Below are 26,790 nucleotides of genomic sequence, written 5' to 3' on the forward strand. Positions count from 1 at the left end.
TGTTGTCCTAAGCTGGGCATGCCTTACATGGTAATACTGCTGGGCTTACTTGCCAGGCATTGCCCCTAAAGGTGAAGCTTTGTTTATGTTTATACATACAACATTCCATGGTTGTGTTCTATTCTGAGATGGTATAGAGCCAAATATGATGAAAGTCTAGTTCTGCACACTTAAGATAGGCAGAATTATTCAAAATGTACGTTGGTGAACATTGTATGTATACATGAATATTTACACAGACATACTTACATAATCTTGTGTGTTTTTATCTACCTATCTCTACATCAACCAGTCATCGATATTTATATAGAGTCTAGGTAGAGAGGGTAGATGTATTGATATTTATTGGTACTGATAGTAATATAAAAAGAAACTTCCATACATGGTAAAGGCCTCTCTGCCCTATCACCTACACCTACAAATAAACAAATGGAGGTCCACGGTGGCATACATCCTGCTGCAGTCAATGTACACTAAGGAACCACTGGCCCTTGTTGCTCACTTCTCTGAGCAGAAAATGCAATAAGGCCATGGGAGTCATTCATTAGCAGGTCAGTGTTGACCCCTTCCATTCTGGTGAACACAAGGCAGAGATAAACCAGCCCCAGCACAAAGGCTCTCACACAGATTTTCAGTTTTGGTGGCTTGAGAAGTGTCCTTTTGTATAGGAGAAGAAAAGCCTACATCTGTTCTCTGAAACTAGACTTGGGCACTGAACATAAACGTCAGGGAATGTGATACCCAAGCAAAAGACAACCAGGCCAGAATCATCAGTCACTGAATTTACCATAAGTGACAAGTGTTGGCCAGGTCAAAGAATCATTGTGTTGAATGCTACACCCACTGGTGTCAGCCAGCTCTGCCCAGTCTTAGCTGGATGGCCAGTACCCCACTGAGCTAATTTGATGAACTCCTGATTTTAAAACACTTGGGTACCAGGTTGGGAGGATATTTTCACAGGTGCAAGAAAATTGGGAAGCCATGCATGGCTCTGATTTCATTTACTTTAACTGAACTAACTGGCTGAATTGATTCACCTGGGCTCAAGAGGTGTGACAGAAAAATGACTTCCAATCTAGGTTTTTCCTGCTTGGCTGTTTTGGTAGATATATAGATATAGGTAGGTAGGTACATAAACACATACACATATACACATACATGATTATATGAATGTCTATAATGTCCATTTGTAAATATTTCTATGTGAAAAAGTCACAAATGCAAATGAGGTAAAAGTTATTTCCATTTCCTCCAGCCCAAATGAGTCAAATCGGCCTTTCCATTGTGTTTGGGTGTGAGATTCAGAACCTCACCTGAATAGGCTGTGCCCTTGTGTGAGGGCGACAATCCTAAGTGTTGGTTGGATGTGCATATCAGAGTCACAATCTCACCTGTGTGCTGGGTCCTGTTATGACACTCTCTGTACCACCCAAGGGCTTTATACAGTAGGCATGGGAGTCACAATTCTCTCTGTGGCCTTAGTACAGAAATGAGTCTCCATTCCATCTGTGGACCAGATCCATGTATGAGTCACAATTCCAACTTTTGACTGCATCTGGATGTCAGATTAAAAACCTCAGCAGCAGGCTGTGTCCATATGTGTGTGACAATCCTAGCTGTTGGCTTGGTGTGCATAGAAGAGTTACACTCTCACCTATGAGGTAGGCCCTATTATGACACTCTGTACCACTTGAAGGCTTTATATAGTAGGTAAGTGAATCACAATTTTCTCTGATACTTTCATATAGCTATGAGACTCATGATCTTACCTGTGTTCCTAGTCCAGGTATGAGAATCAAAATCTCTCCTACTAGCTGGGTCCAGGTGTGAGAGTCATCATATGGCCAATGAGCTGGGTTCAGAAATGAGTCACCATCCTCCCTGTGGGCTGTGCCCATGTATGAGGGTAAAGTCACCTAGGTGCCAGGCCCAGGTATATGTCACAATCTCACCTGTGGGCATGGCCAAGGTAGGAGTCATCCAGGTGCTGGGCCCCTGTGTATGTCATAATCCGACCTGTCAGGCAGACCCAGGTAGAAAGTCAAATAACCTAGGCCCTGCACCATTGCACCCAGGTAAGAGAGCGAAATCACCTCAGTTCTGGACCCAGGTAAGAGAGTCAAATCAAAGCTTTACTAAAAACAGTGCATTTTCTCTCTGGAATACATGTCACATTCCTCTTTTGTATTAATATAAAACTCCCAACCTTCTGCTTTTTGGACATACCAAAGACCACCCACCCAATCTACATGTATGCCTCAAATTGCAATTCTTTCTTAACATTAAATTTAGAGATTCATCTCTACATCTTTATTTTGATTTCAACAGCCCTTTGATTCATTGGCATGTATGTTGTGTCATGTGTGAGGTTAGCTCTAAATTGTTTTGGTTTGGTTCATGTTTTTGTATATAGATATCATTGAGAAAGGCACTTTGTGCAGGCAGTCTTTGGACCTCTGCTTTGCCAAATAATGTGTCTTGCACCTGAACATGTTCTTACCAAGAGATAAAGTGCTGGACTCACTACTTTGTGAAGGGATATCTTTTTCTGCTCTGAGCTTAAAGTAGACTTTTTTATTCTGAAGCACATGTGCTAATGGCCCTCAGGCAGCCCTAGATTTCTGTAATTAATGTTCCTTTCTGTCTCTGGTAATTTTATTTGCTTTATAAGTCTACGTTTTCCAGTGTTTTTATTTTTTATTTTTGAGACAGGTCTCATTCTGTTGCCCAGAATGAAGTGCAGTGCGGCGATCTCAGCTCACTGCAACCTCCACCTCCCAGGTTCAAGCAATTCTCCTGCCTCAGCCTCCCGAGTAGCTGGGACTACAGATGCACACCACCACGCCCAGCTAATTTTTTGTCTTTTAATAGAGACAGGGTTTTACCACGTTGCCCAGGCCAGTTGTGAACTCCTGAGCTCAGGCAATCCACCCACCTTGGCCTCCTAAAGTGCTGGGATTATAGGCGTAAGCCACCGTGCCTGGCCACCTTTTCCAGTTTGAATACACCCACTCCTGCTTTCTTTTGATTATTGTTTGCATAATATACATTTTTCACTCTTTTACTTTCGACCTACCTGTCATTGAATTTGAAGTGAGTTTTTGTAGACAGGATTTAGTTAATTTTCTAAATTTTTAGTTCATTTCTAATTTTTAGTTCATTTAAAATCTAATTTTAGTTCATTTAATTTTAGTTCATCTAATTTTAGTTCATTTCTAATTTTTAGTTCATTTTCTAAAATAATCTTTGTTTCTCCCCACTACTCATACTTAACACACTGTCAATCTCTGTTTTTTGATCAGTGTATGTATATTATTTACACTTAAGGCAATTCTTGATACCTTAGAGCTTAAGTATACTATTTTATTATTTTCTGTTTGCTTCCTCTGGTTTTGTTCCTGTTTCTTTGTTGATGTTTTTTTGCCTTCCTGTAGATTAAACATTTAAAAAAAAATTTCATCTTGATTTACTTATGGTGTCTTAGAGAGATACACACTTTAAGTATGTAGTTTTTCTAGTAGTTGCTGTGGATATTACAATATATCTCATTCTACTGACACAAACGTTTTATGACTTTGAAGTATGGAAATATTACTCCCATTTAAGTCCTTTTATTTTTTACAGTTTTAAATATAATTGCTTTGAATATCAAGTGCTGTTATAATTTTTGTTTCAAGTATCAAGTATGACATATAAAACTCAAATGGGGATTGTCTATTAAAAAATTCCTTTAGCAAGTCTTTATAACTGTGTCTACTAGTGACACATTCCTCAAGAGTGGTATCCCTAACTGCCATTAGGGGGTGTTAAACAATGACTCTTTCTGGCTACTTCCTGCTGAAAAGAAGTGTCGTGTTGGGAACAGCACTTAGGGCTCCTCCTGGGGTCGATCTACAGGTCCTCAGAAGAAAGGCGTGTCCGTAGGTGGTTCTGTCTGCAGCACCATTTGGAGTTTGCTTCTAGATGAAAAGAGATACATTTTACAAAAAGGTTTAGAATATAGGGTTTGAATATAAGTATTAAGATTACCATTATTAGTGGGGGTACTATAGGCCATAACCATGACAGTAGAGTTTGATACCTGTTCGCTATTCTAATGGATTGTAATACTTGTTTGCCTCCACCAAATGTTGCTGTACTTTACCAGAAACATTAAGATAAAAATAACATTCTTTAGCCAGACACAGTGGGTCATGCCTGCAATCCCAGCACTTTGGGAGGCCAAGGCAGGCAGACCACCTGAGGTCAGGAGTTCAAGACCAGCCTGGCCAACATGGTGAAACCCCGTTTCTACAAAAATACAAAAATTAGCCAAGCATGATGGTGGGTGCCTGTAATCTCAGCTACTCAGGAGGCTGAGGCAGGAGAATTGCTTGAATCGGGGAGTGAGCCAAGATTGAGCCATTGCACTCTAGCCTGAGCAACAGAGTGAGACTCCATCTCAAAAAAAAAAAGAGTAACGTTCTTTTTAGGATAAATGGCATTAAATTTGGGTGGCTAAAGTAACTTTAGTGTTAACCTTGGCTAAATTTTTCCAGCAATTATCAATCCTTTCACAATTTCCACAGACCATTTATGACATGCTTAAACTTTCTGACTAGTCCTAAACACCCCTTTTTTAAACAACCAGTTATTTCCTTTTAGGACAAGAATTTACCATCCAAGATCCTTTCTTATATAAAATCTTTTTTTTTTTTTTTGAGATGGAGTCTCGCTCTGTCACCCAGGCTGGGGTGCAGTGGTGCAATCTCGGGTAACTGCAAACTCAGTCTCTCAGGTTCAAGCAATTCTCTGCCTCAGCCTCTCGAGTAGCTGGGATTACAGGTGCCGACCACCACACCCAGAAATTTATGAAAAATTTTTGTATTTTTCATAAAGAGACAGGGTTTCACCATCTTGCCCGGCACTTTGGAAGGCCAAGGTGAATGGATCACCTGAGGTCAGGAGTTTGAGGCCAGTTTGACCAACATGGAGAAACCCTGTCTCTACTAAAAATACAAAATTAGCCGGGCACGGTGGCACATGCCTGTAATCCCAGCTATCTCAGGACCATCTTGGCCAGGCTGGTCTTGAACTCCTGACCTCGTGATCCAGCCACCTTGGCCTCCCAAAGTGCTGAAATTACAGGCGTGAGCCACTGCACCCAGCCAAAATATCCTTCCTTTATGACCTTAATTGAATAGCTAGGGTGTGACATATTACCAAACCCAATAAGAAGTCCTAGCAAACTTAGTGATAGTAAAATTTTCATGTTTACTTCCTGTCAGTAACTATTATCCCTGCTCTAAGGATAATAATTCCACAAAATATTATAGTAGTTGAGGCTCTTTATCCAATATTCCACTCTGGGGGTGCAACAATATATAATCCTTCTGCAAATAGTAGAGTGAGTATATAATTCTGCAAGGGTGGTGTAGTAGATAATTTCCATCAAAAAGTTTTACTTGCCAAGACATAGAATTTCTCTTTGGGGGTCTATGAAGTTATAAATGTAATCCCAAGGATAACTAAAATCTTTCTGCAAAAATGCATTAAAAAGAAGTTCTAATATCTGGTGGCAAATCTAAAGAGAAAAATAGAAATGACAAAGTATTTGCTGAGGTAAAGGTGGGACTGAGTAAGATGAGTAGCTCTCACTTATCTTTTATGATTTGTAGCTTCAGATATCTTATTTCTTCATATTGATATTCAGGATGTTCCTCTGGGCTGTCAGGGGTTGCTCCCACAGCTTTCCAGGCTTTGACTCCAGGAGTTGATACCTGTAACTTTTACCACTGAGGGGGCTGAAAGAAGAACAGTGTGGGGCCCTTCCCAGCTTGGGCTCAGGGACAAAGAGAGAGAAGGGAGAGCCTTCACCAATTCCAAATCTCCGGAGTTTGGAGCTGGGAGTTAAAGGCCAGCTTGACCAACATGGAGAAACCCCATCTCTACTAAAAATACAAAATTAGCCAGGCATGGTGGCACATGCCTGTAATCCCAGCTACTCAGGAGGCTGAAGAAGAATCGCTTGAACCTGGGAGGCAGAAGTTGCGGTGAACCGAGATCACACCATTGCACTCCAGCCTGGGCAACAAGAGTGAAACTACGTCCTAAAAAAAAAAAAAAAAAAAAAAACAGAAAAACAGCTTTATTACCTCAGAGGCCTTTTCTGTATGGGATGGAAAGGTTTCTATGCAGTTAGTGAAAGTATTTATCCATGCCAGGTGGCATTGAATGCCCTTCACCTTTGGCATGTGGGTGAAGTCTATCTGCCAGACCTCCCCTGGAAAGCTTCCCATCCTTTGGGTTTGAGGAGAAACTGCTGCCTTCACAAGCATTAACAACCTGTTTGACTGTTCTTAATAAATTCTCTCTTGAAAATTTTTGGGCACACTGATAAGTTTTACCCTTTCCTAAATGAAATGCCTGGTGGATTTAAAAACTTTTCATTGGCTGGAGGCTGGCAAGTGGAGTTTGCCATCCTCTGTCTGTAGCTGTCCTGAGGGCTGGAAAGTATACCCTCAAAAAGTGATGCATTCTATTTCTGCAGGGGAGTACTGAGGTTTAATTTCTCTTATGGAGCCTTTCCAAATTAGAGGGGCTTGAAGTATGTTGATGCACTGAGGCTTCCTTGCCACTGACTTAGCTGCCTGATCAGCAAACCTATTTTCTTCGTCTGCTTTATCGGTTGTCTTTGATGTCCCTTTCAATGCATTCCTGCTATTTCTCATGGAAGGAAAACTTGAGGATAATAATCAGTTAATTTTGGGAGATGCATTAGCTGTAAGAAAAAATGTCTTTCTTTCCAAATGACAGCATGAGCATGGAGAACTAAGAAAGCATACTTCAAATTAGTGTAAATGCTAGCTACCTTTCAATTGCTTAATTCAAGTGCTCTTGTAAGAGCTATCAGTGCAGCTAATTGAGCGCTTGTGCCTGGAGAAAGACTTTCAATGATGTCACTTAGAGTGACTACTGCATATCATGCTTTATGGATCCCTTGCTCTACAAAGTAGCTCCCATCTTTGAAGAGGGTCCAATCTGGATTTTCTAGGGGAGTTTCCCTGACATCTTCCCTGGCTGCATAGGTCTGTATTATAACTTGTTCAGAGTCATGTTCAGTTTCCCCAAGGAAAGTGGCTGGGTTTAGATGAGAACAAGTTTTTAACTGGATTGTGGAATCCTCTAACAGCAGAGCCTAATATTTAAGGAGCCAACTGTCTGTTTGCCAAAGGTTCCCCACTAGAAGACAGTAATCCTGCCACATCATATGGGGTATAAACAGTTAAGTCATTTCCCAGGTTAATTTGGTGGCTTTTAGGACCAGTAGGGCCACTGTGGCAATGGCTTGGAGGCATATGTAAATAATAGGTCCCCCCAACTGCAACTAAGGGGTTGAGAAAAATATTAGTTTTTCCTGAGATGTCCCACATGGTGGTGCTACAAGAGGGGAGGCCTGGATTAGAGACAGGAGAGAGAGGCTGACTCCATTGTTTAGAAGGAGGTCTACCTGGCTGGATGCAGCAGCTCACACCTGTAATCCCAGCACTTTGGGTGGCCAAGGTGGGCGGATCACGAGGTCAGGAGATCGAGACCATCCTGGCTAACACAGTGAAACCCTGTCTCTACTAAAAATACAAAAAAAATTAGCTGGACGTGGTGGTGGGCACCTGTAGTCCCACCTACTCTGGCGGCTGAGGCAGGAGAATGGTGTGAATCCAGGAGGCAGAGCTTGCAGTGAGCCAAGATCGCGCCACTGCACTCCAGCCTGGGTGACACAGCAAGACTCTGTAAAAAAAAAAAAAAAAAAAAAGAAGGAGGTCTACCTTTCTTCCTCCAATTTCCAGAATCACCTGGGGCTCCTAATGGCAGTTTGATCCACTACAGCCAGGGGTTTGAGCCCCAGAACCCATCAATCCTGTTGGACCATGTGTGAGATTGGTTCTGAACCCGGTGACCTCCATCTCCGGGGGCAGTCTGATCTCTAGTGGTCTTTGCCACAGGCTGGACAGGGTTGAGGTGGCTTTTCCTTGCTGCCTGGGTACTCCTTCTTAAAGTGCCCTGACTTTCCACATCGATAGCCACTAGCAGACGTACCTTGGGGATCCTGAACTTTGCAAGCCTGCAAAGCGGCTACTAGAGCCTCTGTCGTTTTCTTGTGCTTCCTCTCTTTCTGCTCGACCTCCTCCTGATCCCTATTATAAAAGACTGAAGTGACCACCTTCAGGAGGTTTTTCAAGGTGCTATCTGCTCCTATAGCCTCCTTATGCAGCTTCCTTCTAATATCAGGATCTGCCTATGTAATAAACTTGTCCTTTAGGATGAGCTGTCCCTCTACTGAATCAAGGGATAAGGAGGTGTGTTTTATTAGTGGCTCTCTCAGCCTTTCCATAAAGGCTGTGTGATTCTCATCTGGTTTTTGGTCTATCATGGACAGCTTAAAGTAATTAAGAGGTTTGGTCCTAGTTCTTTGTAAGCCCTCTAATATGCACATTAAAAAGAGTTTCTCTTTCCATTCATTTGTGGAGTTATCGGAGTTCCAGTCAGGATTGTCAACAGGAACTGTTTCCCTTCCTGTTGGGAATGGTGTTTCCATTATTTCTTTGTGTTCTGTATTAGTCTGTTGTCACACTGCTGATAAAGACATATCCAAGACTGGGAAGAAAAAGAGGCTTAATTGGACTTACAGTTCCACATTGCTGGAAAGGCCTCAGAATCATGGCAGGAAGCAAAAGGCACTTCTTACATGGTGGCAAAAGAAATGAGGAAGATGCAAAAGAGAAACTCATGATAAAATCACCAGATTTCGTGAGACTTATTCACTACTGCTAGAACAGTATGGGGGAAACCACTCCCATGATTCAAATTATCTCCCACTGGGTCCCTCCCACAACTTTATGGGAATTATGGGAGTACAATTCAACATGAGATTTGGGTGGAGACACAGAGCCAAACTATATTCTGTCCCTGGTCCCTCTAAATCTCATGTCCTCACATTTCAAAACCAATCACACCTTCCCAACTGTCCCCCGAAGTCTTAACTCATTTAAGCATTACCTCAAAAGTCCACAGTCCAAAGTCTTATCTGAGACAAGGCAAGTCCCTTCTGCCTATGAGCCTGTAAAATCAAAAGCAAGCTAGTTACCTCTTGGATACAATGGAAGTATAGGTATTGGGTAAATACAGCCATTCCACATGGGAGAAATTGGCCAAAACAAAGGGGTTACAGGGCCTATGCAAATCTGAAATTTAGCAGGGCAGTAAAATTTTAAAGCCCCCAAATAATCTCCTTTGACTCCAGGTCTCACTTTCAGGTCACGCTGATGCAAGAGATGGGTTCCCATGGTCTTGGGCAGCTCTGCCCCTGTGGCTTTGCAAAGTACAGCCTCCCTCCCAGCTGCTTCCACGGGCTGGCATTGAGTGTCTGTGACTTTTCCAGGTGAACAGTGCAAGCTGTCAGTGGATTTACCATTCTGGGGTCTGGAAGACTGTGGCCTTCTCCTCACAGCTCCACTAGGTGGTGCCACAGGAGGGACTCTATATGGGGTCTCTGACCCCACATTTTCCTTCTGTTATTGCCCTAGCAGAGGTTCTCCATGAGCACCCTGCCCCTGCAGCAAACCACCCCCATGATCCAAATTATGTTCCACAGCGTCCCTCCCACAACACATAAAAATTATGGGAGTACAATTCAAGATGAGATTTGGGTGGAGACAGAGCCAAAACATATCACCTTCCCTATCTCCTTTTTTCCTTTTTGACCTACTATAGGAGATATATTGCTCATCTCCAAAATTTTCTACTGCCTACAAAGCTGCCTGTTTTTCAGCAGCAGTGAGGGTTTGGCTTAGGAGCAGCATAACCTCCCTCCATGTGAGGTTAAACATCTGAGTTAAATTTTGGAAAGCTTCCTATCGGAGTTGTCAGAAAATTGGCCTAAGTCCCTTTATTTGCTTAAGGTCCTATAATGAGAAGGGAACTTAAAGGGGTCCCAAATAAGGGGGATCCTCAGATGGTTTCTCTATAATTTACTTCTTTAATACTGGGGAATCATTCTCTATAGACCTGCCTGATGTGACTGCTGAAAGAGCTGGGCTGATTTTGCAATGCTTGCAAAGGTCTAGTAAGAATGTCATCCCCTTGTGCAAAGAAAAATGAGCTCCTTTTTTCTTCAAAGTTTCATGGTTAAAGGAGTCCCAATCCCTCAGAATACACTTGAGAGGAGTGCAGGCCGAAAACAGTCTGATACCGATCTAGAAAGAGAAGTGAGAAAAAAAGGATCTTTTCCTTGGGATGGTCCAAGGTGGAGGGGAAGACACTGGGGGCGTTTTCTCTCCTTGGTTCCTGGGGTCCTGGCACCTTGTTAAACATGAAACCCAGGGTTGCCAGCATGACCCCCAAGCCATGGAACCAGAGGAACTAAGTGATGAGTTTAGTCATGTGTATCCATGCAGCCCTAGTTCTGTTTGTGATTCCCCTTTCACTTCCTAGATTTGTATAATCTGCATGGCTCCCTGAAAGACGGATCTCAGGAAAGACTATGTAATAGTTGCATTTGGCCAAGGCCCCTTTAATGGAGGGGGTGTACTAGATTGAACTCTATATCCTGCAATTATGGCCTGTGCTAAAGCATTTACCCTTAGAGAATGGTTCTGGTTAGCTTCTGGACTTATAATCCCCTTACTATTTAAGTACCATTTTAACTACAAGCAGGGTAGATGCCTTACAAGAAAATCATGATTAAATTATGGTTTTCCTGCTGATGGACAGTGTTGAGACTAAAATTTGGTTTCAGAGGACATTTTCCTACTGATCGTTGATGGCACAGTTTTTCCTATTCACAGAAGAGGCATAAAGCCTGGACTTAGTAGAGGGGTGCAAAAAGGGAGAAGAATTGGGAAGCTAGAGTGTCTCAGCAAAGGACCAACAATGTGCCTCATGGAATGAACTTCTATTCCACTACATGATGCTGTTGACCTAGAAATACCATGTGCTTGCCAGAGGAAGGCTAGAAACACTCACCTGGGGAGACCTTCTGCTCCTAGAAAATTACAAAAACGGCATTCCCTTGAGCTACACTCCCAGTTACTATGGCATTTTCTGATCTTTCATAACAGGACTATTTCCCTGAACTGTAAAAATTCCCACGGCATTGCACAGACAGAGAGAGGATAGGAGACATGATGGTCATGGATAGGAAAGGAGAACATTTGCAATTAAAAAAGCTGGAGATACTGTTGCCAATCCGATTGGGCAGTTGGAGGCTGGGGTCAGTCCAGAAGCCTTTGAATAACACCAGGGTGTAGCCCTAGCCAGAAATCCTCAGTTGCTCCAGGACCTCTTCCAGCCCCAAGAGGATGGCTAAGTCTTCCATGAAGGGAAACCGGTTTGAAACATAGACAAAATGCCCAGCAATCTGAGCGCACTGGGGGATTCGCCATGTTCTCTCCAAAAAGCCTGTCATGAGACTTGAGAACCACAGCTCACCCTGGAGGCATCTAGATGGCCATCAGACACACAATATATGGTCTGATTTGATTTTAAAATGGAGGCCAAGGGCCAGGTGTGGCGGCTCACACATAATTCCAGCACTTTGGGAGGCCGAGGTGGGCAGCTCACTTAAGGCCAGGAGTTTGAGGCCAGCCTGACCAATATGGCAAAACCTCATCTCTACTAAAGAATACAAAAATTAGCTGGGTGTGGTGGCACATGCCTGTAATTCTAGCTACATAGGAGGCTGAGCAACGAGAATAACTTGAACCTGGGAAACGGAGGTTGCAGTGAACCAAGATCATGACACTGCACTCCAACCTGAGTGATATAGCGAGATTCTGTCTCAAAAATAAATAAATAAATAAATAAAAATAATAAATAAAATGGAGGCGGAGAGCTCTGAAATGAAAGGACAGAGTTGAGGTCCACTCCTACCTATACTCACCCTTTTGATAATCCCAGACAAGCTCCCACAGTGAAGCTGTGTCATTTGTCTGGGGTAGTACCCAAGGTTCACTGCCTCACACTAAGGAAATCAAAGACACAGACACACACACAAGGAGTGGGTTTAATAGCAGAAGTTTAATAGGAAAAAGAAAGAAGAGAGCTTTCTTGTGCAAAGAGGTTTTCAGGTTCACAGTGAGATGTAGTTGGTTTACAGATGAGCTTGAGGAAGTGGTGTCTGATTTACATAGGGCACAGAGGATTGGTTAAACCAGGTGTGCCATTTACATAGTGCACAAAGAGGCTGGCCATCCCACCCTGATCTTTTATTATGCAAATTCAGTCTCTAACAGGCTAGCACCATGTTGCCTGCTTTGCACTGCACACATGGTGACAAAAAAAAACCAAAAAACAAAAAACAAAAAACCAGAAAAAGGGAACTTCCATGTTGACTATACCCGGCTTGCAGGTATCCCTTTTCTATTGGCACAGCTGCCAGCATTTATCTATGCAAGTTGTCTATGCTTGCAGCTTGATTTTTCAGGCTGCTTTTTGTTAGGAAAAAAAAATGATTTGGGGGCTGCTTTTTATTGAAAGGAAAACCTTACTGAGGACTTTTACCCTATCTGCCTAAATAATATTTTTTTAGTTCCTGTATCAGAGTGATGCCAGTACTCCCTTGGCAGCCCCAGCTGGTGTCTAAGTAGATCATGTTTCCCCACCCCGCCCCCAACCAGTCCACTGTAGTCCACTGTCTCTGGGCTTAGTTCAGCACTAGGACTTGCCTAGGCATTGTAGTCCTTATGGTCTAAACTGCCTTTCAAGTTTACTGGGAGACAGTGTTGTAGCCCTCAGTAGTGAGATTCGTGAGAACACAAGTTCTGACCACTGAGATCAGCAATTCCCCTCTGGCTAGGGCTGGTTTAAATGCTCCCACTGTAGGCAGGCATCAGCTGAGTTTGGTCTGGTTTTCCTTTCTATTCTAACAGAAAAGCACTGAGTTCAATGCCTAACAATTGCTGTGTTCTCCCTCCCCTAGTGCCCAGAGATAATCTCCATACCATGATGCTGCTGCTGGGGGCAGGAGAAGAGTGATGTCAATAACTCAGGACTGTTTTTTATCTGTCTCTTCAGTGCCTCTTTCAGTGATATAAAGTTAAAACCAGGTACTATGAGTGCTCACCTGATTTTTGGTTATGGCTTTTTTTCATGTAGTTTTAAAATTGGTGTCCTTGCAGAAGGACAGTCAGTGGAGCATTTCATTTCACCATCTTGCTCTGCCTCCTCTTGTGGACTTTTCTTATTCATATAGTTTCCTTATTTATCTATTCTCTAGTAGTATACTGAGCTTATCTATCTGTTCTCTAGTAGCTTACTGAGCTTATCTATCTCTTCTCTAGTAGTTCACTGAACTTTAAGATGATTGTTTTCAGTTCTATTTCAAGTAGTTTATAGATGTCTGTTTATTTAGGGTCAGTTTTTGGAGCTCTGATAGTTTTCTTTTGTAGTTTGTAATCTTTGTATTCTTACAATGGTGGTTCATTTGAAGGAGGAGCCACCTCTTCTAGTCTTTACAAGCTGGCTTTTCCAGGGGAAATCCCTTCACCAGTCAGCCTCTCCTGAGATGCTGGCAAGCCAGATGGTTGCATCTGTGAATGGATAGGCCTTCTGTCAGTGTCTCCAGAGTCTGTGGTCAGAAGAAGCTTACTGCTTCTGCTTTGCAGTAGTGTGGGCCCAGCTGGCTTGGCTCATGAACAGGTGAGGCCAGAGAGAGGGGCTTCAGTCAGACCAGGCCAATGACTGTGGCTGTGGACTACTGCCAAGATCCATGCACCCTAGCCACTGAAAGATGCCACCATCTTTCTTTGTTCCTAGCTGTCCCCAGGTGGCCTAGCCATGCTCATTTCCTTGGTGTTCTGTTTGAGGTGAGACAGAAGTGGGCCTCTTGGGAAGGGCCCCAAGTGCTGGGGAAGTTGAACACCCACCTTGGTCTCTCTTTAACCCACTGGAGAAATCAGAGTGAGGACATCTTCCTTGGCACTGGAGATATGGATAAAACGGAAATTTTTTAATTGTGCTTTTTAATGTAGTTTTCCTGGGCTTTTGTGCACTACTGGGGTGCTCAACCCCTGGGTTCTGGAACTCCTACAAAGGTGCTCTTATTCATAGATATTGTTAAATTGGTGTTTCAGTGAGAAAACCAGGGTAAGAACCTTCTATTCTACCATCTTGCTGACATCGCCACTGTCTGGCTGACTTCTTATAGACTCCTTCTGCGGCTCAGTCCACATAGCCTCCTTTTGATGAGGTTTCTTTGCCCTGTGGAGAGGAACCTGTCCAGTTCACTCAAGCCTAGGTCTTCCCCGAAATATCTACTTGATCCATGTGATCCCCTCATTACCTTCCACATAATGTAAATTCTGTGCCCCTTACTCCTTGCCTTGCTAGTGGATACGTCCCACCAAAGCTCCGTTGTCAGAATTCTTAAGGTAATACTCATGCAATTATCTGCTCTGGTTAACATATGGCATATTCCTTCAAGAATCTTCTCTCTCTCAGCTCTAGCAGCATGGGGCTGACTCGCCAAGTTTCTACATCTTGGCCAGCATTCAGGTACGGAGTGAGGTAACAGGCTTTTCACTTGAAGATCTTCATAGTCTCTATGACTGCTTTATTTTGCAGGGAGGAGAAGGTAGCTTACCCCCATTTGTATTCTGGGTAAGGGTGAGAAGGCACCAAGAGGTGAAGAGAGGAAAAGCCACAGCATTCACTATACTTTGCATTCCCTTCAAATAATACTTCAATAAATATCTAACCTTATTCTTTTAGACTGTTGGAGATGACCGTCACTAAACCTCATGGATAAAACAAGGCTTCTCTCATTCATTGTCCTCAGTTTTCTAGTTTCATTTGAATTTCTGTGAAAACAGGGTAAGCCTCACTCCTATTTTGTTTTACATATCTTTGAATTCTTGGAAAATAAATACAAGATTTTTGATTCATTATACACAAAGTAAGCACTTCTTAGAATATATCCACTATTATAGAGGAAAGAACACTGGACAAGTAAGAACACTGAAATTTGCATACCACCTCCATATCTTTCTAATTGTGCATCAAGGTGAGAGTGTCTTTACCTCAATAAACTTCTAGTTTACCAATCTATAAAATGAAAACACACAAAATACACATCTGGAATATTGAGAACAGAATAAAATAGAATATCTAGAACAATTATCTACAGTCTTGGGTGACTGCATAAAATTGAATGTTATAAATTATAACATTTTATAAGAAAGACATTACTAAATTATCAGCTCCTCAAGTTCAGGGACCATGTCCTGTTTGTATTTCTATAAAAGCACTCAAATATTTATTGGATGCATAAAGCTTTGAATAAACCTAAAATGAAAGTAGTAAAATGGAAAAATGAAGACAACAAGGGTATTTGTGATAGGCAGAATAATGGTCCCCCAAAGAGGTCCACATGCTTACTCCTGGTACCTGTAAATATATTATGTTACATGGCTTAGGGCAACTAAGGTTGCAGACAGAATTAAAATTTTTAATCAGCTCACCTTAAAATAGAAACAGAATCCTAGATTATCAAGATGAGTCCAGTGCAATCACCAACCTCTTCAAGGTGGAAGAGGAAGACAGAAGATGGAGAAACAGAGATGGCAGCATGAGGAAGACTACTTGATGTTGCTTCTTTTGAAGACTGAAGAGTGAGGTCAAGAGCCAAGGAATACAGGTGGCCTCTAGGAGTTCAAAAAGGTAGAGAAACAGATTCTCCCGAGTGTCCAGAAGAAATGCCATCCTGCCGAAACCTTGATTTTAGCCAAGTGAGACCCATTTCAGACTTCTAAATTTCAGAAAAGGAAGGTAATAAATTGGAGTTGTTTTAATCCACCAATTAGACTAAAATAGTGTATAACACTAACAGTACATAAAGGTTGGTCTGCAAGAGAACAGTGAAAAAAAAATATGTCAGGTACAAGCCCAAGCTAACACGAGCTCGACAAATTATCCATAAAAAAGAATATACGTGTAGGATGAAGAACTGAATACCTGTGATATTACTAATGGAAAGACCCAATGTCTCTTTTGGTTTCCACAGCCATGGAAGTAGGTGGTGTCTAGATTTCTTTTGACTTTACATTCTATACAACATGTAAGAGGGAAGTAATCATGATATAAAGAGAGTAAGGATCTTCTTCACTAGTTGTATTTATTAAGATGGGAGTGAAATATTATAATAGTTGGCCTTTGCAATCAACAGGAAAACATGAGTTACTCAATGAAAATATTGGGGCATTCTGCTAATAATTAAATACATTCCAAAATATTTATTACAGAAAAAATTTCACAAGATTAAAGATTACATTTTTAAATCAAGCTATAAAAACACAAAAGTAAACATAGATATTTGTATAACCTTGCAATGGAAACTGATTTTCTAAATATTTGTATAACCTTGCAATGAAAACTGACTTTCTAAATACTGATAAAAGGAAAGCAGAAACCATGAGTGAAAGACTGATTGACTGTATCACTTTAAACTCACAGAGCCTTGTCATGCCATACTTCAGGACTAATATTGATGGCTTGTCAATCTCATCTTTGTCCAAATGAAAGAAAATATGTTTCATGGCAAATTTTCAATAGTCTCCTTGAAGATCATTGAAAGGTCTCCTGGAATAACTGAATCTCAGCTTAGCAAGGCCCAGTGATAGGGGTTGAGGACACAGAGAATGGCTCAGAGGGGAGTAAGCAGCCTACCACACTGAATGATGGTAAGAGCTTGAGAAGAATGAGGCAGAGACACTGCAATAGATCAAATCACTCAGAAGTAACCAGTGACTTCAGTGAAAGGTATTGAGAATAGGCAGACGATAAATGGGAATGGATTAAGCAGTAAGTGGGAGGTGCGGAAATGGTGCTATGAGCTCAAATAATTTTTCAAAAAGTGTGGAGAAAATACAGAAGGGTAACTGGAGTGGTATGTGAGAACCAAAGTACAGTTATTTTTGATGAAAGAGTCTTTAACATGTTTAAAATATAAAAGAAGGATGCAATCAGAAATAAAAATTACAAAATTGAGAAGGGATTATTAATAATGTAAGGTACTAGACAAGGAAGAGGAAAATGGGATCCAAAATACTAGTGGAGGGATTGATTATTGAGAAAATGAGAAATCTCAGGTGGAAATGCTAAAAGGGGAGAGCAGATGCACTGGAAGGAAGTAAAGCATGAGTTGTCCATCAGCACCAGTGGGCTTGAGAATGGTGGGAAGTGATAACCGCGTGATCTTGCATGATGGGAGGTTGTAGTCAGTAGGCAGAATGCTAATTTTTGTGACTTTGAAGGTGAAGTTGTGGATAATGGCAAGATGCAAGGTGCAATCCTGAGAGTGACTCCCAAGGTGAAGTGAAGGACACTTTGTATAAGGAAGTTCAGGACCTGAGGGGCTGACATCATTAATTTTACCAATATTCAGTTGTTGAAACTTCAAATAATGTGAAGATTACGTGTCTGATTTACAGATGCCTGATCTTCAAGGAATATTTTTCTAATGTCCGTAGTTGTTTTTGTAATAGTCTTTCCTATTTTCTAATTGTATGAGATGGAAATTTAAATTTCTAATATTTCAAACTTCTCAGCTATCTCTCCTCCTTACCCACTAGGAATGGATTACTGTCTATCCTACTTCCCCAAAAGAGAATTAACAGCATAGAAATTATGCCTAAAAGCCAGGTATTTATATACCAGGTGAGTATGAAATACTCACTTGGTATTTGATGCATATTTACTTAATAAGATAGAACCCCAGCCTTGCTACCAAAGTAAATGTTAAATATGCTTGAGAATGCTCTCCAAAACTTGGGTAAGAAGTATCAATGTAAGGCTATAATAAACCAAATTTGATTCTCTCAAAAGTAAAGGTAATAGGATTTTCATAACAGGAGAGAAACATATCACTAGTCTATTTCTCAAGACCAAAGAAAAGTATGCTCACTGTGTCAATCAATATAATGGCCTTGATCTTTAAAGAAAGTTCAACTGGAAATTCTAAAATACATGCATATAAGTAAACTTCACAGTACACTGTTGAGCTAGCTCTATAATAGCTTTCAATACTTGGCATCAAGATTTTTTTTACCCAGAACTCCTTTCTTCTTATATTCTTCTCCACATCTTCCCAGGTGCACGCTATAGAAGACTCAGTATACTTGGCAAGAAGGAAATTAATGAAAGTCAAAAATACAGCTATATCTAGAGATTTCACTATCAGCAAAATTATATGACCACATATTAGTATTATGAGCAAGCATCCTCAGACCCAACTGTGAGCATGAGCACAGTGATTTTAGTCCTAAGATTTCTGTTGAATGCCTCCGTTTCAGGCTTTCGAGCAACCAATGTATGCAATAGGTAAACAGAAATCCAGTCATATTTGGAGAGAGAGAAGGGAGGAGGAGGGAGAGAAAGGAGAGGTGGGGTGGGGAGAGAGGGAGGGAGTGGGGAGAGAGGGAGAGAGAGACATACACAGAGAGAGAGAGAGAGAGAGAGAGATCTTTCTGAGGTCAAACTGCCCACCCTAAAGCTTAGCCATAGGAGTATAAATGAAATGAAATACAGATGGGAACAACAGGTCAGGCATGCAATTAGCCCAATTGAGACTTAAGTTGAAAATCTGTAGACTGTAGATCTAGTCCTTATCTATAATTATTATGTGGTACACTTTCACTGCACTGAGTAGGGGAGTTCTTACCGCAGCTAGAACATTGGCCTGAGGCAATGCTGCAGTCCAGATACTTTCAAGGAAGATGTAACGGCCAAGGGTTACATTTTAAATATGCCCAAAGACCTTTTCTTTTGACAAGCACACTACATGTGGGCCATGTGATTCTTACGAAGCTTTCAGTCAAGTGGGCATGTAATCCAGACCAATCAATTAAGGTCCTTTACAGGAATATTAGAAAAGACTGATGACTTTTCACCGCATCGACAGATGGTGGCTGGGGGTGGTGGGGGAGTGGAATGAAGAAAACAGGGAAAAGAAGAGCAAAGAGTGGAGCAACTATATGTGATTGAAGCCATTCCAACCCGAAAATTTTAAATTTTATAAGTTAATAAATTCCCTTTTCCTTACGCTGGTTTGCTAATACAGAGGAGGAAAGTAGGTGACAAAGAGGGAGTGTGCAGAGGCAGCTCTCACGGCTGTGATTAGAAAACAGCATCTATGACAGGAGTCAGCTGGTTCCTGACTCGTTTCCTTCATTCATCATCTGAAGGCCCAAGACGGTCTGCCAAACCAGAATATGTTCACAGAATCAGACCACAGCTGAGAAGTCAGTGGAATTGTCTTCTATATTTTTGTTTCTACCTTGGGCATACTTGAGCCTTGGAGATGGAGGCTGCAGTAAGCAGACATCCCGCAACTGCACTCCAGCCTGGGGGACAGAAGTGAGACCCTCTCTCAAAAACAAAACAAATAAACAAACAAAAACACCAAAAAATGCAAAACTTTGCAAACTAAGGAATATATAATAAAGGAATGATGATGACCCTTATACACATTTAGGCAGCATTGTCTCCTCTTCTAAGCCTTTTGAAAAAATGACAGGTAATATTTGATATTTCTTATCCTTAATCAGACATTATCTAAATTGATCCACACACATTCTCATTAACCCAATCATACTTAGTTTAGAACTACTCATACTTCACTTGAATAGCTCTCCACTCAATGAGGCATGGACCATTACATGCCCACATTTTATAGTAATCCCAGTAAATAACATTTCACATATGCAGCCTTTGCTTTACCTGGCACAAGCTATTAGTTTTACTCTAATCCAGAAAAAAGAAAACTCAGGCTGGGCATGGTGGCTTAAGCCTGTAATCTCAACACTTTGGGAGGCCGAGGAGGGCATATCACGAGGTCAGGAGTTGGAGACCAGCCTGGCCAACATGGTGAAATCTCGTTTCTACTAAAAATACAAAAATTAGCTGGTCGTGGTGGCGGGTGCCTGTAATCCCAGCTACTTGGGAGGCTGAGGCAGGAGAATTGCTTGAAACTGGAAGGAAGAGGTTGCAGTGAGCTGAGATCACGCCACTGCACTCCAACCTGGGTGAAAGAGTAAAATTCCATCTCAAAAAAAAAAAAAAAGAAAGCTCATAGATGAACACATACTGTTCTCTGCCAGATTATTTTTCAATGGGTAGTGAACAGCTAATGTTGTTCCCAACTATCTCTATGAAATGAATGGAAGAATTTTTAAAAAGGCTTAACATGAGACAGATAAGGAGATACAATTTGATATCAAAGCAATACTTTCAGTAGTAGCTTTCCCATAGGGGCTATAATATTGGTGTGAACCACCATGTGTAACAATATTTTAAGAGCTATGATTAGGCAGGCTAGTTAGGAATTCTTTGTCAGAATAGGCAAATGTTCACAGGTTCTGAAAAGCAGATTGCTGGTACCATCTACCTTAAGTTTCAAATCTTTGTTACTTCTTTATTCATTTTTTCCAATATCTATTGAGATATGGGTTGGTGAATTCTTATCCATTCTGCCATTCTGTATCTTTTAAGTGGAGCATTTAGGCCATTTACATTCAACATTAGTAATGAGATGTGAAGTACTATTCTATTCATTGTGCTATTTGTTGCCTGAATACCTTGTTTTGTTTTTTCATTGTGTTATTGTTATATAGGTCCTGGGAGATTTATGCTTTAAGGAGATTCCATTTTGGTGTATTTTGAGGATTTGTTTCAAGATTTAGAGCTCCGTTTAGCAGTTCTTGTAGTGACAGCTTGGTAGTGATGAATCCTCTCACATTTGTTTGTCTCAAATAGACGGTATCTTTCCTTCATTTATGAAGCTTAGTTTTGCTGGATACAAACTTCTTGGCTGATAATTGTTTTGTTTAAAGAGGCTAAAGATAGGACCTCAATTCCTTCTAGCATGTAGGGTTTCTGCTGAGAAATCTGCTGTTACTCCGATAGGTTTTCCTTTATAGGTTACCTCATGCTTTTGCCTCACAACTCTTAAGATTCTTTCCATCATCGCGACTTTAAATAACCTGATGACAGTGTGCCTAGGTGATGATCTTATTGAGATTAATTTCCTACGTGTTCTTTGAGCTTTTTGTATTTGTATGTCTCTATCTCCAGCAAGGCTGGGGAAGTTTTCATTAATTATTCCCTCAAATATTCTTTCCAGACTTTTAGATTCTCTTCTTCCCTGGGAATACCAGTTATTCTTAGGTTTGGATCCTTAACATAACCCCAAGCTTCTTGGAGGTTTTGTTCAGTTTTTAAAATTCTTTTTTGTCTTTGATGGATTGGGTTAATTCAAAAACCTTGTCTTTGAGTTCTAAAGTTCTTTCTTCTGCTTGTCTGACTCTACTGCTCAGACTTCCCAGGGCATTTTGCATTTCTCTAAGTGTGTCCTTGATTTCAAGAAGTTGCGATCATTTTTTATTTGTGCTATTTCACTGAAGATTTTTCCTTTCATATCCTGTATCATGTTTTTAATTTAAGTTAGAGTTCACCTTTCTCTGGTGCCTCCTTTATTAGCTTAATAATCAACCTTCTGAATTCTTTTTCTGGCAATTCAGAGATTTCATCTTGGTTTGGATCCATTGCTAGTGAGCTGATGTGATCTTTTGGGGGTGTTAAAGAACCTTGTTTTGTCCTATTACCAAAAGTGTTGTTCTCATTTGGGTAGACTATGTCAGAGGGAAGATCTGGGAACTCAAAGGCTGCTGTTCAGATTCTTTTGTCCCATGGGGTGCTCCCTTGATGTGCTGTTCTCCCTCTTCCCCTAGGAATGGGGCTGCCTGAGAGCTAAACCACAGTGATTGTTTTTCCTCTTCTGGGGTTAGCCACCCAGTGGAGCTACTGGGCTCTAGGCTGGTACTGGGGAGTGTCTGCAAAGAGTCCTGTGATGTGATTCATCTTCAGGTCTCTCAGCTGTGAATACCAGCATCTGCTCCAGTGGTGGTGGCATGAAAAGTGAAGTGGACTCTGTGAGGGTCCTTGGTTGTGTTTTTTAGTGTGGGGGTTTTGTGTTGGTTGGCCTCCAGCTAGGAGGTGGCACTTTCATGAGTGCATCAGCTGCAGTACTATAGGGAGAAAGTAAACTTGCCCTAGGGTCACCTGGGAAAAACCTAAGTATTCAGGTTTTTCAGGTGGTGGGCAGGGCCATAGAGCTCCCAATAGATTATGACCTTTGTCTTTGACTACCAGGGTGGGTAGAGAAAGACCACCAGGAATGCCAGCAGTCACAGGCCTCATGCCATTCCTACACAGCCCATAAGACCAGTCTGACTCCCACAATGCCCTCCACAGCTAGTGAGCAGGGCGAGAACTTGCCCTAGACCACCAGTCACTGCACTGAGAAAGTAACAGACACGGTTTTCCACCACCTCGGGGAGCCTGTAGCGGCAATCCAGTTTCTTCAAAGGGTCTGTGAATTCTCTCAGCTTTCCTGCTATGTTGCTATGGTAGATCTTGAAGCAAAAGTTCATAATGTGAGTCTCCACATGCTGCTGTGTCCAAGTGGGAGCTGCAAGCTAGTCCTGCCTCCTGTACACCATCTTAATCCTCTGTCCAAAGTTTTTAAAATAGTCATTCAAAAAATAATGTGGTAAGAAGTAGAAAGAGCCCCTGTGAACCCAGTACTCCTTATGCTTAGACTCAGGAATATATAGACGTTTTCTAGAGTAAGATCCTTTTGCCCCGTCAATTCTCATATAACTCCCCTCACCCAATTTTAACTTGGAGATTGTTCCTCCTTCAATCTAGTGTATGTGTCTTGGGTGAGCTCTACTCCTGTTCTAAAGGTGCACAACATGTGTCACGTGCAAGCCAGTAAGCATATTATATTCCCCTGGCCTTGGTGCTTGTGGACACAGAGTGATTCCCCTGCAAGTAAAAAGGCTTACTGTTTCCCACTGGGCTTCACTCTTGGGCTCATCTGAGCCTAAAACTGCTGCAGTCATCTTCTCATCAAGCAAAGAGAGCCTAGGAATTTTATAAGTCATATGGAGAACTTTCATCTGAAGCCAATGCAGTGGGAGGCAGAGAGGAGAAGCAGAAAAAGAAAGAAGGAAGGGAAGAAGGGAGGAAGAGAAGAAGGAAGGGAGAAAGGGAGGGAAGGAGGGAGGGAGGAAGGAAAGAAGGAAAGGGAAAGACCTCTGTTTGAGTCCAGAATCCAGCTTTACAAGAAGCTAGGCTACCAGTGGACATTTTGAGTTGAATGGGAAAATAAATGTCATCTTTGCCTCTAGTCCTTTGGTGTAGGCATTCTAACACTTGTAGACTAATATAGAAAAAAAATTAACTCTAACAGACATGTTTAATCCGATGTCATCGCATCATTTCCAGGTCCTACTCAAAACTTATGAGAGTTTAGAGCCTCAGAGCTATAAAACCAACATAGAAGGATTTCACAATCTCAAGTCACTTTAACACCAACATCACAGAAAATGTCATCATAGAATGTTTAGCCAAATTCTATTTTGTGGGCATTTTGGGAAATGCGAATTCCATTTCTAACATAACAGAAAACTAGTAATTAGATACAATCTGCATTGTGAACAAAATTACTAAACATTCTACCTTATAATCATTAGAGCCCTGATATAAGCAATGAAAATTAGAAATCTTATTCCCCCTATGGATTCTTGTTTAGTGCAGTAATACTAGTTTTATATTCCATGAGTCCATATTTGAGGAAAGGTTGTAACCATACCTCCCCTAACAGTTTAAAATCTTGAAAAAATTATGTAAAAGAACAATGTGTTAAAATTTTAAAATGGGAAATTAGTGTCATCTTGTATTTTGAAGATGTAAAAACTTTAAAAAAAAAAAAAAGTAAAAACTTTATCTCCCCTTCTTCATATGTTAAAGAATCATTGACTAAATCAGGCCCACTTTAATTATTTCCTTTGGTGTTCTGAAATCATCAAGTAAACCCTCTTTATTCCTCCTTCAGAATGTTGTTAAAGTGTGAACTCCTTCCCTTGACAGTCAGGCTCAATGCTGTTTCAGCCAGGAAATTCCAATTTCTTGAAAAAATCATATCCATGATTATACTTTGGTTATTGGATCAAAGTCAGGACTTACTTCTGAACACTAATGTGATATATTCATTAAAAAACTTTAGTTTTTAAGCATTAACATGGTAATCAGTAAATGTTCTTGAGAGATGGCCCAGATATTGGAAACAGCAGCAACCTGACTTTCAAGCATCCATGAAAGTACAGATTGACTTCCAAAAAACACAAAGCTTTAGGAAGAAATGTGAAACATCTCCCCAGAAATTATTGGATTAAAAAAAAAAAACCACCCAGATGAATATGAGTCAAAATGTCACCCAAAATGGCTCAAATTTTGTAGAACTTCTACATTAAAGAGTAAATAGGACCAGATTGGAGGAAAATGCCAAGAAGTCATTCATATGAATTATTTCTATGAATACAAAATTGTGTCATAGAAAAACAGAAGCAGGCTTTTCTCTGCAGTATACAGTCTGGTAAGTCCATGGGCAGATAAGCTCATGAAAATTAGACAAATTTCCTCCAAAACAATGTTTGTGTGACTTGCATTTATACTTTCAGTCTAAACTAAAGTAGTAATTCTTAAGTTAATAACATGCCTCAATATTTAATAAAAAAATCTTACTTTGTAAGAATAAACATACAAAATTGTACTACTTGTTTGGCAGTTATTGGTAGAAAAGATAAAAATAAAAATGGTATAGGACTTGGAGGATGACTATGTAGTTGGCCACAGCAAGTGGAAAGAGAAAGATGAAGAATGAGAGTGAGGTGGGAGGAGAGCAAGTGAAAGAGAAAGACCAGGAGGCATTATACAAGTACAGGGTGAAATTGTGTGCCTTAGGTTATAGCTGGCTGAGCAGAATAAAAGAGTAGTAACAATAAAAGCCAACATTTGTTGGATACTCATCATATGCCTGGTGGAATGTTAAGTGCTGATTATGTGATTATGTAACATTTCATTTAATCCTCTTTGAAAAAAGAAAAAAATATGCAGTTTCCCTACAACTACTAAAATTTGATACCTAGATGAGATTTTTTCAGATTTTCTTCCTGCAACTAAATGTCTAGAGATAACTTTTAATATACATGACATTCTTTTTCAGTACCTACCATGGTGCCAATTCATTGACCAAATAAACATGCTAGACATTTTTAAAGGAGAAGCTGAAACATTCTAAAAAACTAGAATACTATAGAACAAAATGGCCAGGTAATTGCAGATTCTTCAAACTTCTTTTCCCTTTAAGTGAGTTATGCAATCTAAAAATTAAAAAAATAAATAAAATAAAAAAACATGAAGAGCATGTCTTCCACATTGAGGCTACAAACAGGTCTAACCTTATGCCACAAACCTTGCCCCAAATTAAAATAAAATATCTGCAACGTACTAGTTATTCATTTTCCAGAGACAAGTATGCAAAGTAGCAGCAAGTGAGGGAAATTCTGGAAAGCCTCAGGACAGACAGTTCAGAGGGCATAAAAAGCACACTTGATTTCCAGCCTCTTTCCCAGGGCCTATGCTCGAAGAGCTGCCAAACTAAGTCTTTACTTTGATCTAAGAAAAAAACACCAAAGGGCCAAAGTCTGATCACCGCTTCTTCACACCTGGCAATGGAAGCAGCAAACAAAGATTCAGCTAAAAGACAAAAATCATAAACTTTTTTTTTTTTTTACATTTCAATGTTTATAGGGCCAAGCTGCTTAAAAAATCTAGAGCAAAATCTAAATGGTGCTGGGAAAACTGGCTAGCCATATGTAGAAAGCTGAAACTGGATCCCTTCCTTACACCTTATACAAAAATTAATTCAAGATGGATTAAAGACTTAAACGTTAGACCTAAAACCATAAAAACCCTAGAAGAAAACCTACACAATACCATTCAGGACGTAGGCATGGGCAAGGAATTCATGTCTAAAACACCAAAAGCAATGGCAACGAAAGCCAAAATTGACAAATGGGATCTAATTAAACTAAAGAGCTTCTGCACAGCAAAAGAAACTACCATCAGAGTGAACAGGCAACCTACAGAATGGGAGAAAATTTTCGCAACCTACTCATCTGACAAAGGGCTAATATCCAGAATCTACAATGAACTCAAATTTACAAGAAAAAAACAAACAACCCCATCAAAAAGTGGGCGAAGGATATGAACAGACACTTCTCAAAAGAAGACATTTATGCAGCCAAAAAACACATGAAAAAATGCTCACCATCACTGGCCATCAGAGAAATGCAAATCAAAACCACAATGAGATACCATCCCACACCAGTTAGAATGGTGATCATTAAAAAGTCAGGAAACAACAGGTGCTGGAGAGGATGTGGAGAAATAGAAACACTTTTACACTGTTGGTGGGACTGTAAACTAGTTCAACCATTGTGGAAGTCAATGTGGCGATTCCTCAGGGATCTAGAACTAGAAATACCATTTGACCCAGCCATCCCATTACTGGGTGTATACCCAAAGGACTATAAATTATGCTGCTATAAAGACACATGCACACGTATGTTCATTGCAGCACCATTCACAATAGCAAAGACTTGGAACCAACCCAAATGTCCAACAATGATAGACTGGATTAAGAAAATGTGGCACATATCCACCATGGAATACTATGCAGCCATAAAAAATGATGAGTTCGAGTCCTTTGTAGGGACATGGATGAAACTGGAAATCATCATTCTCAGCAAACTATCGCAAGGACAAAAAACCAAACACCACATGTTCTCACTCATAGGTGGGAATTGAACAACGAGAACACATGGACACAGGAAGGGGAACATCACACTCCGG

The 26,790-nt window shown here is 40.7% G+C and overlaps 1 protein-coding gene across 1 annotated transcript in view; it reads right to left on the reverse strand.

The window, feature by feature from the left end:
* Window positions 1-1,769: 1,769 nt before the first annotated feature.
* Window positions 1,770-26,790, reverse strand: part of LOC112134603 (POTE ankyrin domain family member A) — a 115,745-nt gene continuing 90,724 nt past the window's right edge. The window contains 6 exon segments of the mRNA XM_063726386.1: window positions 1,770-3,959; window positions 5,638-6,089; window positions 7,490-7,607; window positions 8,077-8,174; window positions 8,667-8,720; window positions 9,037-9,097. The gene's annotated coding sequence lies outside the window, so the exon portion shown is untranslated.

Source organism: Pongo abelii, chromosome 7 (genome assembly GCF_028885655.2).
Source record: "Pongo abelii isolate AG06213 chromosome 7, NHGRI_mPonAbe1-v2.0_pri, whole genome shotgun sequence".
Taxonomy (NCBI): Eukaryota; Metazoa; Chordata; class Mammalia; order Primates; family Hominidae; genus Pongo; species Pongo abelii.